Source organism: Taudactylus pleione, unplaced genomic scaffold (assembly GCF_031769625.1).
Source record: "Taudactylus pleione unplaced genomic scaffold, aTauple2 ptg000987l, whole genome shotgun sequence".
Classification (NCBI taxonomy): Eukaryota; Metazoa; Chordata; class Amphibia; order Anura; family Myobatrachidae; genus Taudactylus; species Taudactylus pleione.
Window position 1 is genome coordinate 2,000,235 of NW_028285388.1, and position 13,441 is coordinate 2,013,675.

Sequence of the window (13,441 nt, forward strand, 5' to 3'; positions counted from 1 at the left end):
TCTTATGACAGGGGGATCCCACACCGCAGAGCCTGCTGCTTGTTGCTGCTTTTGCAGGTGCCAATTACTTATTTAACCTCTTAACTGTATTGTTGCTGGGCTTCCCTGATACAGGATAATACATAAGGAATATACACCTTTAAGGAGCACAAAATGAGATATACATGTAAAGAAATCAGCAATTGATAAGTAACGCCATACACATATGGGAAGGCAGCAGTGGGCGTCCTTATGCCCGGGTAAGCTTTGTACACATTAGCATATTACAGCTGCGATTACATTAGCATGCATCTCTGAATCAGGGCCACAGTTACATCCCATGCGACTATACCGTCCTGTACCGTCCCCCGGGGATTAATGTGTAGAATGGATTTCCTCCTTACCATCCAGGCCCACGGAAGTAACGTAGCTATCTCTCACCATTGACATCACTGCAGATGTTACACCCCAGAATACGATTACTTGGTTATACCCGTGGAAGAGTGATACTTCAGAACTCTCCCTCATTGTCAGGGAGACTCCCTGAAATAGCAGCAATCTCCCTGACTCCCTGAAGAGTCCAGCAATCTCCCTGATTGCACCTTACCCCCATTATGTAGCTATTGTATTAACAGATATATATATATATATATATATATATACACAGTCAGGTGCATAAATATTGGGACATTGACAGAATTTTCATATTTTGGCCTCTATTCACCACCACAATGGCTTTGAAATTAAACAAACAAGATGTGCTTTAACTGCAGACTTTCAGATTTAATTTGAGGGTAATTACATCCAAATCAGGTGAACGGTGTAGGAATTACAACGGTTTCTATATGTGCCTCCCACTTTTTAAGGGGCCAAAAGTAATGGGACAAACTAGACAATACTAAATCTAACTTTCACTTTTTAATACTTTGTTGCAAATCCTTTGCAGGCAATTACAGCCTGAAGTCTGAAACGCATAGACATCACCAGACGCTGGGTTTCATCCTTGGTGATGCTCTGCCAGGCCTCTACTGCAAATGTCTTCAGTTCCTGCTTGTTCTTGGGGCATTTTCCCTTCAGTTTTGTCTTCATCAAGTGAAATGCATGCTCAATCGGATTCAGGTCAGGGGATTGACTTGGCCATTGCATAACATTCCACTTTTTAGCCTTAAAAAAATCTTTGGTTGCTTTTGCAATATGCTCCGCGTCATTGTCCATCTGCACTGTGAAGCGCCGTCCAATGAGTTCTGAAGCATTTCACTGAATATGAGCATATAATATTCCCCGAAACACTTCAGAATTCATTCTGCTGCTTTTGTCAGCAGTCACATCATCAATAAATACAAGGGAACCAGTTCAATTGGCAGCCATACATGCCCACGCCATGACACTACCACCACCATGCTTCACTGATGAGTGGTATGTTTTGGATCATGAGCAGTTCCTTTTACTTCTCCATACTCTTCTCTTCCCATCACTCTGGTACAAGTTGATCTTTGTTTCATCTGTCCATAGAATGTTGTTCCAGAACTGTAATGGCTTTTTTAGATGTTGTTTGGCAAACTCTAATCTGGTCTTCCTGTTTTTGAGGCTCACCAATGGTTTACATCTTGTGGTGAACCCTCTATATTCATTCTTGTGAAGTCTTCTCTTGATTGTTGACTTTGACACATATACACCTACCTCCTGGAGAGTGTTCTTGATTTGGCCAACTGTTGTGAAGGGGTTTTTCTTCACCAGGGAAATAATTCTTCTGTCATCCACCACAGTTGTTTTCCGTGGTCTTCCGGGTTTTTTGGTGTTGCTGAGCTCTCTGGTGCGTTTTTTCTTTTTAAGAATGTTCCAAACAGTTGATTTGGCCACACCTAATGTTTTTGCTATCTCTCTGATGGGTTTGTTTTGATTTTTCAGCCTAATGATGGTGTGCATTACTGATAGTGACAGCTCATTGGATCACACCTAGAATCAACTCCAGACCTTTTACCTGCTTAATTGATAATTAAATAATGAGGGAATAGCCCACACCTGTCCATGAAATAGCTTTTGAGTTGATAGTCCCATTTCTTTTGGCCCCTTAAAAAGTGGGAGGCACATATAGAAACCATTGTAATTCCTACACCGTTCACCTGATTTGGATGTAATTACCCTCAAATTAAATCTGAAAGTCTGCAGTTAAAGCACATCTTGTTTGTTTAATTTCAAAGCCATTGTGGTGGTGAATAGAGGCCAAAATATGAAAATTCTGTCAATGTCCCAATATTTATGCACCTGACTGTGTATATATATATTGTGACACAGTTAGGTTAGGGGGTCCCTCTCCTGGGTAGAGGACTCCTTTCTTACACACACACACAGCAGCAGGGAAGCAGCACACCAGTCTGGATGCAAGCACAAGCTGGTCGGCGCCAGTCTTTATTGTACAATGTCAGAAATATAAAGAAAACATAAATATAAATCCTAGCCCTGTCGGGGCACTAACTTCACAGGTAGTTCCCTCACTACCAGAACCTGGCAGGGCCTAATGCCCTCGCCAGCAACAAAAGCACAGCACAACACTCACAGTTAGGTATCCAAGTGTCTCTGAGCAAACTCCCTGCCTGTTCTCCCAGGTGAGACACTCAGCCTTATCCAAACTAGGCTTATATTGGCCACTCTCAGGTGGAAACCCTAACAAGCCTGTTACCAGGCTGCGAGAACCAAAACCTGGAGTGGCCGTGGGTGGAGCCCTCCCTCTCCTCTCACCCACAACCCCCAGGTCCCAAACCGGCTTTTCAAAAAGCCGAAACTCAAGCCTGCTATACCGCAGACTTTCTCCTGGGGCTTTAAAACACATAAGACAGGAATCTGGGACAAATGTACCTGCCACAGACCACTTTACCAATGATCCTATCACATATCCCCCCCCTTTGTTTCCACCTGTGGGGCGGAACAACTGAAGCCCCCAAACAATGAACGCGTGACAACGCGTCAGCATTGGCTAGCTGGCTTCCTGGCCTGTGTTCCACTGAAAATGTAAAAGTTTGTAACGCCAAGAACCATCTCGTAATTCTCGCATTACTGTCCTTATTTTCGGACATCCACTTCAAAGGGGCATGGTCAGTGATCAATTTGAACTTTCTTCCGACCAAGTAGTACCTGAGAGCCTCTAACGCCCACTTTATGGCCAATGCCTCCTTCTCCACTGTGGCATAGTTTCTCTCATGTACATTCAACTTTCTACTTAGATAGAAAATAGGGTGTTCCTCACCCTCCTTGTTCTGGGACAGGACCGCTCCTATACCTACTTCTGATGCATCGGTTTGTACTATGAATTCCCTTTCAAAATTAGGAGTCATCAGGACTGGTTGGGAACACAACGCTACTTTCAACTCCTGAAAAGCTTTCTCTGCCTCAGGACTCCATTCTACCATGACTTTTTGTTTGCCTTTGGTCAGGTCAGTCAGTGGGACTGCCATGGTGGCAAAGTTGGGTATAAACCTCCTGTAGTACCCCGTAATTCTCAAGAAGGCTCTCACCTGCTTCTTATTCAGAGGCCGTGGCCAGTTTTGTATGGCATCAACTTTATTGAGCTGAGGCTTTATCAGGCCTCTGCCAATGGTGTATCCCAGATATTTTACTTCCTCCATGCCTAGACAACACTTTTTTGGGTTGGCTGTCAAACCTGCCTTATAGATGGAGTCCAACACTGCTTGTACCCTGGGTAAGTGAGACTGCCAATCAGGACTATGAATGACCACGTCATCCAGATAAGCAGACGCATACCGTCTATGGGGCCTTAGAATCCTGTCCATCATTCTTTGGAAGGTAGCAGGTGCCCCATGTAGCCCGAAGGGCAACATCTTGTACTGAAACAAGCCCTCTGGCGCTGAAAAAGCTGTCTTTTGTTTGGCGCTCTCGGTTAACGGTACTTGCCAATACCCTTTGGTTAGGTCAAGAGTGGTTAAATACCTTGCCGTCCCTAGTCTCTCAATCAGTTCATCCACTCTTGGCATCGGGTAGGCATCGAATTTTGAAACACTGTTCAACTTTCGGAAGTCATTGCAGAAACGCACACTCCCGTCAGGCTTTGGAATCAACACAATGGGACTTGACCATTCACTATGTGATTCTTCAATAACCCCTAACTCTAGCATATTTTTAATTTCTTTCGACACCGATTCTCTTTGTGCTTCTGGTAACCTATAGGGCTTTAGATTAACTTTAACCCCTGGGTCAGTGATTATGTCATGTTTAATGACCGAGGTTTTCCCAGGTACGTCAGAGAACAGCACCCTATTTCTGATCAGAAACTCCTTGACCTCTTGTTGTTGAATTGCCGACAGGGTTTTTGCCACTGTCACTTCGGGAACTAAGGGCCCTGGATTTACTGGAGGGGCTCGGACGGCCGACAGTACCGTTCTATCTTTCCAGGGCTTTAATAGATTTATATGGTATATCTGTTCCGGCTTTCTTTTCCCCGGCTGGTAAACTTTGTAATTGACCTGTCCCACTCTTTCTAAGATTTCAAAGGGCCCTTGCCATTTAGCCAAAAGTTTATTTTCCACAGTGGGAACCAACACTAACACTCTGTCCCCAGGAGCAAAGCTGCGTAACCGGGCATTGCAGTTGTATACCCTCTGCTGTGCCTGTTGAGCCTGTTCCAGGTGCTCTCTCACTATCGGCACTACCGCAGCAATTCTCTCCTGCATTTGAGAAACATACTCAATCACCGTTTTGTAAGGACTAGACTGCCCCTCCCATGTCTCTTTGGCAATGTCTAGCAACCCCCTTGGGTGTCTCCCATACAACAAGTCGATAGGTGAAAACCCGGTGGAGGACTGGGGAACCTCTCTTATGGCCAACAATAAATATGGCAATAAGTTATCCCAATCCCTACCATCCTTGTCGACCACTTTCCTAAGCATGTGTTTTAACGTCTTGTTAAACCTCTCGACCAGCCCATCGGTTTGGGGGTGATAAACCGAAGTTCTTAACTGTTCAATTTTGAACAGGCGGCATAACTCTTTCATGACTTTTGACATAAACGGTGTACCCTGGTCAGTTAGTATCTCCTTGGGTATACCCAGCCTGCTAAAGACATGAACTAGCTCTCTGGCAATGGTCTTGGTTGACGTATTGCGCAACGGGATCGCTTCCGGGTACCTGGTAGCGTAATCCATTATGACCAGAATATACTGGTGTCCCCTGGCAGACTTCATTAAGGGTCCCACCAAATCCATCGCTATTCTTTCAAACGGCACCTCTATGATAGGCAATGGAACTAGTGGACCCTTAAAATGTGGCCTGGGAGCATGATACTGACACTCAGGGCAGGATGCGCAAAAGTCAGACACCTCTTTATGAAGCCCGGGCCAGAAAAACCTCTGCGTTATTCGCTCAGTGGTTTTCTCTACCCCTAGATGGCCTGCCGTTATATGACCATGGGCCAGATCCAACACTGTTCTTCTGTAGGCTTTGGGAACTATTAGTTGTTCCACAATATCTTCCCCCTTCTTAGTCACCTGATATAACAAATCCTGACACATTGCCATGTGGGGATAGGACAAAGGACTATCAGGGTCTACGGGTTTACCATCAACTACTTTTACATTCTCCCTGGCTTTTACCAAAGTAGGGTCATTCAACTGCTCCACGGCAAAGACTTCTCTTCTGACCTCTAAATCAGGCAGATGATCACCTGGCCCAACAACACTTACCACCTCAATGGGAGGCACATCAGTTGGCGGGCCACTGTCACGTTCCGCATTCTCTAGTTCGCCAACCATAGTAGAAAAAGGGAATAACTCTGACTCAGAAGAAACTCCCTCCTCCACTACATCGACAACCTTCTCAAATGGATCGGGGTTGTTCACCTCTGGAACAAAACGGCTTTCCCACAACTTCCAGAAGTGATCAAAGTCTCTCCCCAATATTGCATCGTACACCAGACCATGCACCAAACCCACAGAAACTATAGCAGAGCCACATGGTGTCTCGATGTTCACCTCGGCCGTAACATAATATCGAGTATCCCCATGTATGCAGGTCACACCAACAGTTTTCCCTGTATGCCTCAAGGGGTTCACCAGCTCAGCTTTTATAAGTGTACCAAGCTACCAGAGTCTAACTGTGCCTCTACTCGGTTGCCATCTACAGTGAGTACACACATGTGCTTATCAGTCTCAGCCTGCCGGTCAGCCGTACAGGCTGTCTGTGCAAAGAAAGACCCCCTGCGGTAGACATGAGCAGTATCACATTGCATAGGTTCAGTTGTAAGTGAACAATTAGCGGCAATATGGCCGAAGCCACCACATCGGAAACACTGTCATATTAATGTCTAGTCGTTTACGGGGAAAGAACCTTCCTGGCCTGGCAGGCCTGTCTCCAGGTTCTACACCCTCAGTCTTAGGTACATTCCACCGCCCAGCACCCTTCTCCCCTGGAACAGTCTTACCAGTGTCTGTGGGAGTTCGCCGGTGCGCCATCGGGGCTCGGTGGGGCATACTCATCAGCTCTTCAGCCGCCAAGTACCTCTCCACCAGCTCGACCAACTGGTCCGCGGACTTAGGGTCTACATGGCTCACCCACTTGCGCAGAGTCACAGGTAATGATCGCAGGTACCGGTCCATCACGACCCTTTCCACGATCTGTGGTCCCATCAGCATCTCAGGCTGTAGCCATTTTGAGGACAGATGGACGAGGTCATGCATCTGTGAACGTGGAGGCTTGTCCCTATGGAACTCCTAGCGGTGGACCCGTTGGGCACGAACAAAAGTGGTGACTCCCAAGCGAGTTAGGATCTCCTGTTTTAGTTTTTTATAGTCCTTGGCATCAGCCAGGCATAAGTCGAAATAGGCCTTTTGTGGCTCCCCAAACAAAAAAGGTGCCACCAGACTTGCCCACTGCTCCTTGGGCCAACTCTCCCTTTCGGCCATTCTTTCAAACGCGGTGAGATAGGCCTCCACATCATCGCCCAAAGTCATCTTTTGGAGGAAGTGACTGGCTCGTACGGAGTGAGTGGGGGTGGGAGGACCAGTAGCAACATCTCTGGTCCGGGCGAGCAGGTGCTGTACCACCTCTTTTATGGCCTGGCAGGTTTCCTTGATGGCGACCTGTTGTTGCCTCTGGGCTGTCTCCAAGGCCAACAGTTGCACCCTGGTGGATTCCTGCTGAGCTCTGGTAGATTCCTGCTGAAGTTTGTTTGTCTCCTGCTGAGCTGCTGTAGCTTGGAGCAAGGCCTTAATAATGTCCTCCATTTTGTCCTGGGGTGTAGGTTGGAAGCTGAACCTTGCCTCTCTGAGCATTGGCTGACGCCTCCTCTATGGGACTCCAAGGACACAGCGTTATTTCCACACTCACAAATTGGGTGTCTGTCCCTTTAATTTTTAAATGGAAAGTTTTCCTCTTGCTGCAACTTCAGTGTGTGTGGTTGCCCGCATTCTCCACCATATTGTGACACAGTTAGGTTAGGGAGTCCCTCTCCTGGGTAGAGGACTCCTTCCTTACACACACACACAGCAGCAGGGAAGCAGCACACCAGTCTGGATGAAAGTACAAGCTGGTCGGCGCCAGTCTTTATTGTACAATGTCAGAAATATAAAGAAAACATAAATATAAATCCTAGCCCTGTCGGGGCACTAACTTCACAGGTAGTACCCTCACTACCAGAACCTGGCAGGGCCTAATGCCCTCGCCAGCAACAAAAGCACAGCACAACACTCACAGTTAGGTATCCAAGTGTCTCTGAGCAAACTCCCTGCCTGTTCTCCCAGGTGAGACACTCAGCCTTATCCAAACTAGGCTTATATTGGCCACTCTCAGGTGGAAACCCTAACAAGCCTGTTACCAGGCTGCGAGAACCAAAACCTGGAGTGGCCGTGGGTGGAGCCCTCCCTCTCCTCTCACCCACAACCCCCAGGTCCCAAACTGGCTTTTCAAAAATCCGAAACTCAAGCCTGCTATACTGCAGACTTTCTCCTGGGGGTTTAAAACACATAAGACAGGAATCTGGGACAAATGTACCTGCCACAGACCACTTTACCAATGATCCTATCACAATATATATATTCATATGGGGTCATTAGTAACATTCCCCTGTATTGGGTATAAAGCACAATGGGTATAAGGCACAATGGGTATAAGGCTCTGACAGAGCACTCGCTCTGAATCAGGGCCAGGCTTTTTTTTTTTTGGAGCGGCCTCTTGGCCGCTCGCATTGCTGTGGCTAAACACCCACAGCTATAGCGAGCGGCCATGATGATGGTCGCGATGGTCAAGACCATCGGGCTTGCGACAAGACCCTTGTGGTAGGGTCTCGTTCATCGCAAGCCCCAGAGAGCTTTCGGCTCTTTCGGTTCATCGCAAGCCCCCAAACGGCAAGCATTCCCCAGGTCCAATGCTGCCCCCCCTCCTCCCTGTCAGCTGAGCAGCCCAGTACATGCTGTTGTGTGCTGGGCTGCAAAGGGAAACTGCTTGCAGCTGTCTCCCTGGATCCCCCCCCTGGATTTGCGCCGGGCTGAGGGGCTCACAGCGCCCTCCCCTTTTTCTTTCTTAACAGTGTATGGCCACGCCTCCCGCTATTATGCCATGCCCCCTTCATCCGGACCCATGTTGGCTCTTGGCGGCATTGTCTGTGTAACTCTGTGTATATGTGTCAGGATTGTGTTATGCTAGTACGACCTGAAGAAACTCCAGTAATGGGAATTAGGGTTGGTAGAGTTGCATTTTTTTTTCATTGTGCATGTGTGTCTTTTCTCATGGCACATCATTACGTCGCTGCAAGTCTGACTTGTGAATGTGTACGACTGAGGGATTGTAGTGGTCGTGTATGTGTGGAGCTGGGCAGAGTGTATTGTGGGAGCAAGGGCGGTATTTACGTAAGCCTTGCCTAGGGTGGCTAGAAACCTTGCACCGGCCCTGGGCCCATGCACCTGCACTTCTACGGAAACAACAAATGTTCCAATCAGGACGACAATGCCACCTGTCATGTTTCCAGAGTGACGCTGGACTGGTAAACAGAAAATTCGGTAACCCGGATGGACTGACCAGTTCAGAGTCCAGATCTTAACCCCACTGAGATCCTCTGGGATGAATTGGAGCGATGGGTGTGTTCTAGGCCGACTCGACCTCCTTCAGTGTCACAGTTGGTCACTCTACATAAGGCGGAATGGTAAAACATACTGCCTGCTGCTGTCCAGGAACTTGTGGACAGTTTGCCAAGAAGGGTGTCGGCAGTAATCACTGCACGTGGTGACCTATACAGTACTGACACCAATAACATCTCACTGATCTATTTGCTATCAGTGTCCAATGACTTTTGTCTATATATGGCTCACATTAGCGAACATTGGGCCTGATTCAGAGCCGCTCGCTAGATGCAATCGCTCACACGATGTGTATGCAAATTGCGTAGGCAATGCAATCGCACAGCAATGCATTAGCATGCCTAGTATTTCTTAGAGAGCGATCAAATAGTATATGCAGACAGCCACCAGCCTGTTTTAAGATGCCCACTTGTGCACGTCATGTCCAGGAAGTGTATGCAACCATCGGTACATCTAATGCTATCGCAGCGCTTGAGATTGACCATACCCTGCCGCAAGCACAGCGAGCACTTCAGTGTAAAAACCAGCCAGGTGACATGTACTTTGATGCTGTCTTATAATTATGCACACCTCTAAATTGCCATTGTAAGGATACTGACTTACCTCTATACGCTTCTGCCTATACCTTCTAAAAACCTGCCTATACCTTCTAAAATTGATGCTATTTGCGTATTCAGTCATACAGTAAAATAAAGACTTCAGACCTTGAACATGTGTTTCCAAAGCACAAAGTATTATTCAAGCAAAGTACAGATAGTTACACGCTGTGATCTAAGTACAATTTAGCGCAAGGAAATTATACAGACCCAAGGTACAGATATACATTCGCACGTGCTCTGGGACCAGATTCCGGCATCAACAAGAAACCTCCATCAACAGCATCAGCATGAAGACTGGGGTTAGAACACACATATTTATACCCTTACAGAAATAGACTATACAATAGAGAGGTTTGTTGCGATCTCATTGGTTCCCCATCACGGTGTTTCTGTTACATGACATTTAACAGGTTGATTCAAATGGACACAGACCAGCCTCCAACAGCCTTTGTCTCCGTTTTCCTGCCTCATGCAAACCTAAGCTGTTAATTTTACAAAGTACATTTTGGTGCTTTAACTTTATACGGTCCATAAGTTGAGAATGCATGTTGCGATCTTCACACCAATGATACCGGGAAGCTGTTGAGAAAGTGCAGATCAGTATAACACCAAACACGGCTTGCTTATCATGTATTAAACCTAAGATACCAAATAACCTTTATTTCACAGCGTTAATACTAAATGAATAAAACTTGAATCTTATACCTCTAAACTATGGAACCTTTTACGTGAGTGTGCAGTGTGTAAGTGTTAGGGGTTTGGGAAAAGATACTAGTTAACTTGGGGCAGATGCGTAAGCACAAAGCTAATAAACAGCGTTCGCATGCAGGGTATTATGCATTCGCTAGTGTGCAACATGTTAACAGCGCAACTATGTGTATTAATGTGTGTATGGAGTATGGTAAAATATGCGATCACATGATGCTAATAATCATATCGCCATATGTACTGAAGTGTGAGTTTAGCTAAAATGGCGCTGAGCGGCCAATCGCAAAATGGCGTCTTGCAGATCTCATTTTCAAGATGGTGTCTTGCGGCCATTCGCAAGCTGGCCTCATTTCGATCTAATTTTAAGCTGATCTTGTCTCAGCCAATTATCCAGCTTCGACAGTCCACCCTTTGATAGCGAACAATGTGCTATCACACTCTGGTTTTAAAAATATAAATTTAGGCTTACATTTATATATATTATTTAATGTTATTATGGGATGGCACAAGGTGGTTCTTAATCCATCAATAATGTGTCTCTGGGAGGGGACATAAGACTACCATTATACGCACACCGCGGATCTTGGAAGATCATGGGAGTGATGTGGGGATGCATCAATTCTATAAAGGCAGTCTTGAGGGGGAATTGGGACTTACATTATTTGAGGTGTTTTTAAAATAACATTTTAATAATACATTTTGTGCACGTCTAAATATAATACATTATAAGATGGTATTACCTAGTTCAGGGTTGTAATGCAGTTCTGTTTACCTCAGTATTCATATTGTCATTACTGACCACCATCATAATTTTGTTCTTTCGTTTTACCTTATCTTTACATTTTTCACACTTCACCACAGTAGGAACACGCCGGACACATATGCCAATTACTATGATGACAACCAGTATGAGGATCAGTTTACCTATGCTTGCGATCATTTCCTGGACCCATTTCCCTAGACTTGAGAACCATTTCGCTGGGTTCAACCATGAAACCACTCCTCTACCTTCTCCTCCACTTTAGCCACTGAAGCATTATGGTTCTTCCGAAATTCCCATTTTAGCTGCAGAATTTCATCCATCTTTCGGTCTATCACCTCCTTGGGGTCGCTGGTATCATTGGTGACATAGGTGCAACACTTCACTCCAAATTGGGTGGCCAAAGTTACGCAGTACCCTCCAGTGACAGCGGTTAAATAAATTAACACTAGCCTGTGTTTCACCAGTTCTTTCTTGTACGCTTGCAATTCCCTACCTGTATACCTGAAGGTGTCATCATACATCTCGGTGATATTATCTATCAATTTAGCAAGGTCCTGAATATATCTAAAATTTAATGTACCCCGAGCGATCCTGGTGGGATCCAGTGCTACTAAAACTTGAAAGCCAGTTGTCTCACTAATTAACTGAGTGGTTTTATGCACGTCGCCAGGTATCATATTTCTTTTGCCTGTTTTCATACTGCGTGTGAAGATATGGTGATGGTGTGTTTTTATGAATACCAAGCATTTCAACATGTGTGAGGGTCATAACTTCTGCGTCTACTCTTCCCAGGTAACACAAACCTTCGGAACTCGGGGAGAGCCACTTATACGCTTTTCTTCCACATATAAAATATACATTATCGGGGAGAACATAAGGAATAGTATTTATCATTATCATTAAACACATTTCCCTTGCAAATAATCCTATCTCAGGTTCTTCCATCTGGTACATGCAAGTTTCTGGTTGTATTATCTTACCACAATATCCATCTGGTACCTTACCAATAATTTCTTTGGTGGCACTTACTGTATACCGATACCTAAAATATCTCCCATTAGATCTAATTGAGCGTAACAGATCATGATTCATAGACTCATTATCAGCTCTCAGTGAGAAGGTCATCTTCTGATTATTCCCCGTCACTTCCCAACTCCCTGGTTTATTGGGGTTGGTTATGTTTAAGCACAAAATTTATCTATCTACTTGGAAGTGGTAGAGTTTGAAATGAGGTGGTTTGGATAAGAGGAATTTTCCATCCAGCATTTTCCCTTTTTGCAATTCTAAAATGTCCGTAATATTCAGTGGAAATGGCACCAACCCTACATTATGCTGACCCTGTGGCACGTGTGAGCATACCCAACAATCAGTCTGGTTTAATACTTTGCCTACCATGCTATGATAATCCTTTAAAGGATACCCACCCCAGTACGGGTTATATTTAGGCCGTTGGATACAGTTCTCATCAACTAGGGACCCACAAAGCTCACAAATACAGGAATCTTCAGACGATAAACCTCCACACCGTCCCCAAGCATCCAGAATAGCAGCTCTCTTAACAATTACAGTACTAAGATTGGTCAGACACTCCCTTGATTGGCATAGCACTCCTCCTCCTGACTCCACTCCATCAGCACTGCCATCAGCTACCATCTCCTCTATCGGTCCCCCGTCACAGAAACCGGACATTCCCGAACCAACCAGAATGGTGAAAACTCTGTAAGAGAATATGAAAATTAACACAGCAGGTCAGTCCATTGCCACAACAAAGACCTGCAAATTTCTTTTAGTTCAGGTATCTCACTACAACCTTTTAATCCTCCCGAAACAAGCTCGCGATCGACAGGTCCACGTTATCAGCCTTGTCTCCGCCTTGTTTCTCCACCAGTTGGTTGACCTTTTTGCAGTGAGTGGAATGGAACCAGGTATCTCTCTCAGCCACCTTCAAGGATGTGGTACTTGTCAGTAACACCTGGTACGGGCCTTCCCACCGATCAGTTAAACAACCTGAACACAAGAAATTTCTGATCATAACATATTCTCCAGGTTCAACATCATGACAGTTAGTTTCAGGCATATCATGGGACAACAATTTCAGTTTCTGCTGTTGCTGTTTTAACTGTTTACTCATTGATATAAGATACCTTACAGTTACTTCGTTGTTACCCTTCAAGTCTTCCTGTGGACTTATAATCAAATGAGGGTGTCTACCAAACAGTGTTTCAAAAGGGGACAGATTTAGAGGGGTTCTAGGAGTGGTCCTTATACTATGTAGGACCAACAGTAATGCTTCTGGCCATCCTAGTCCAGTC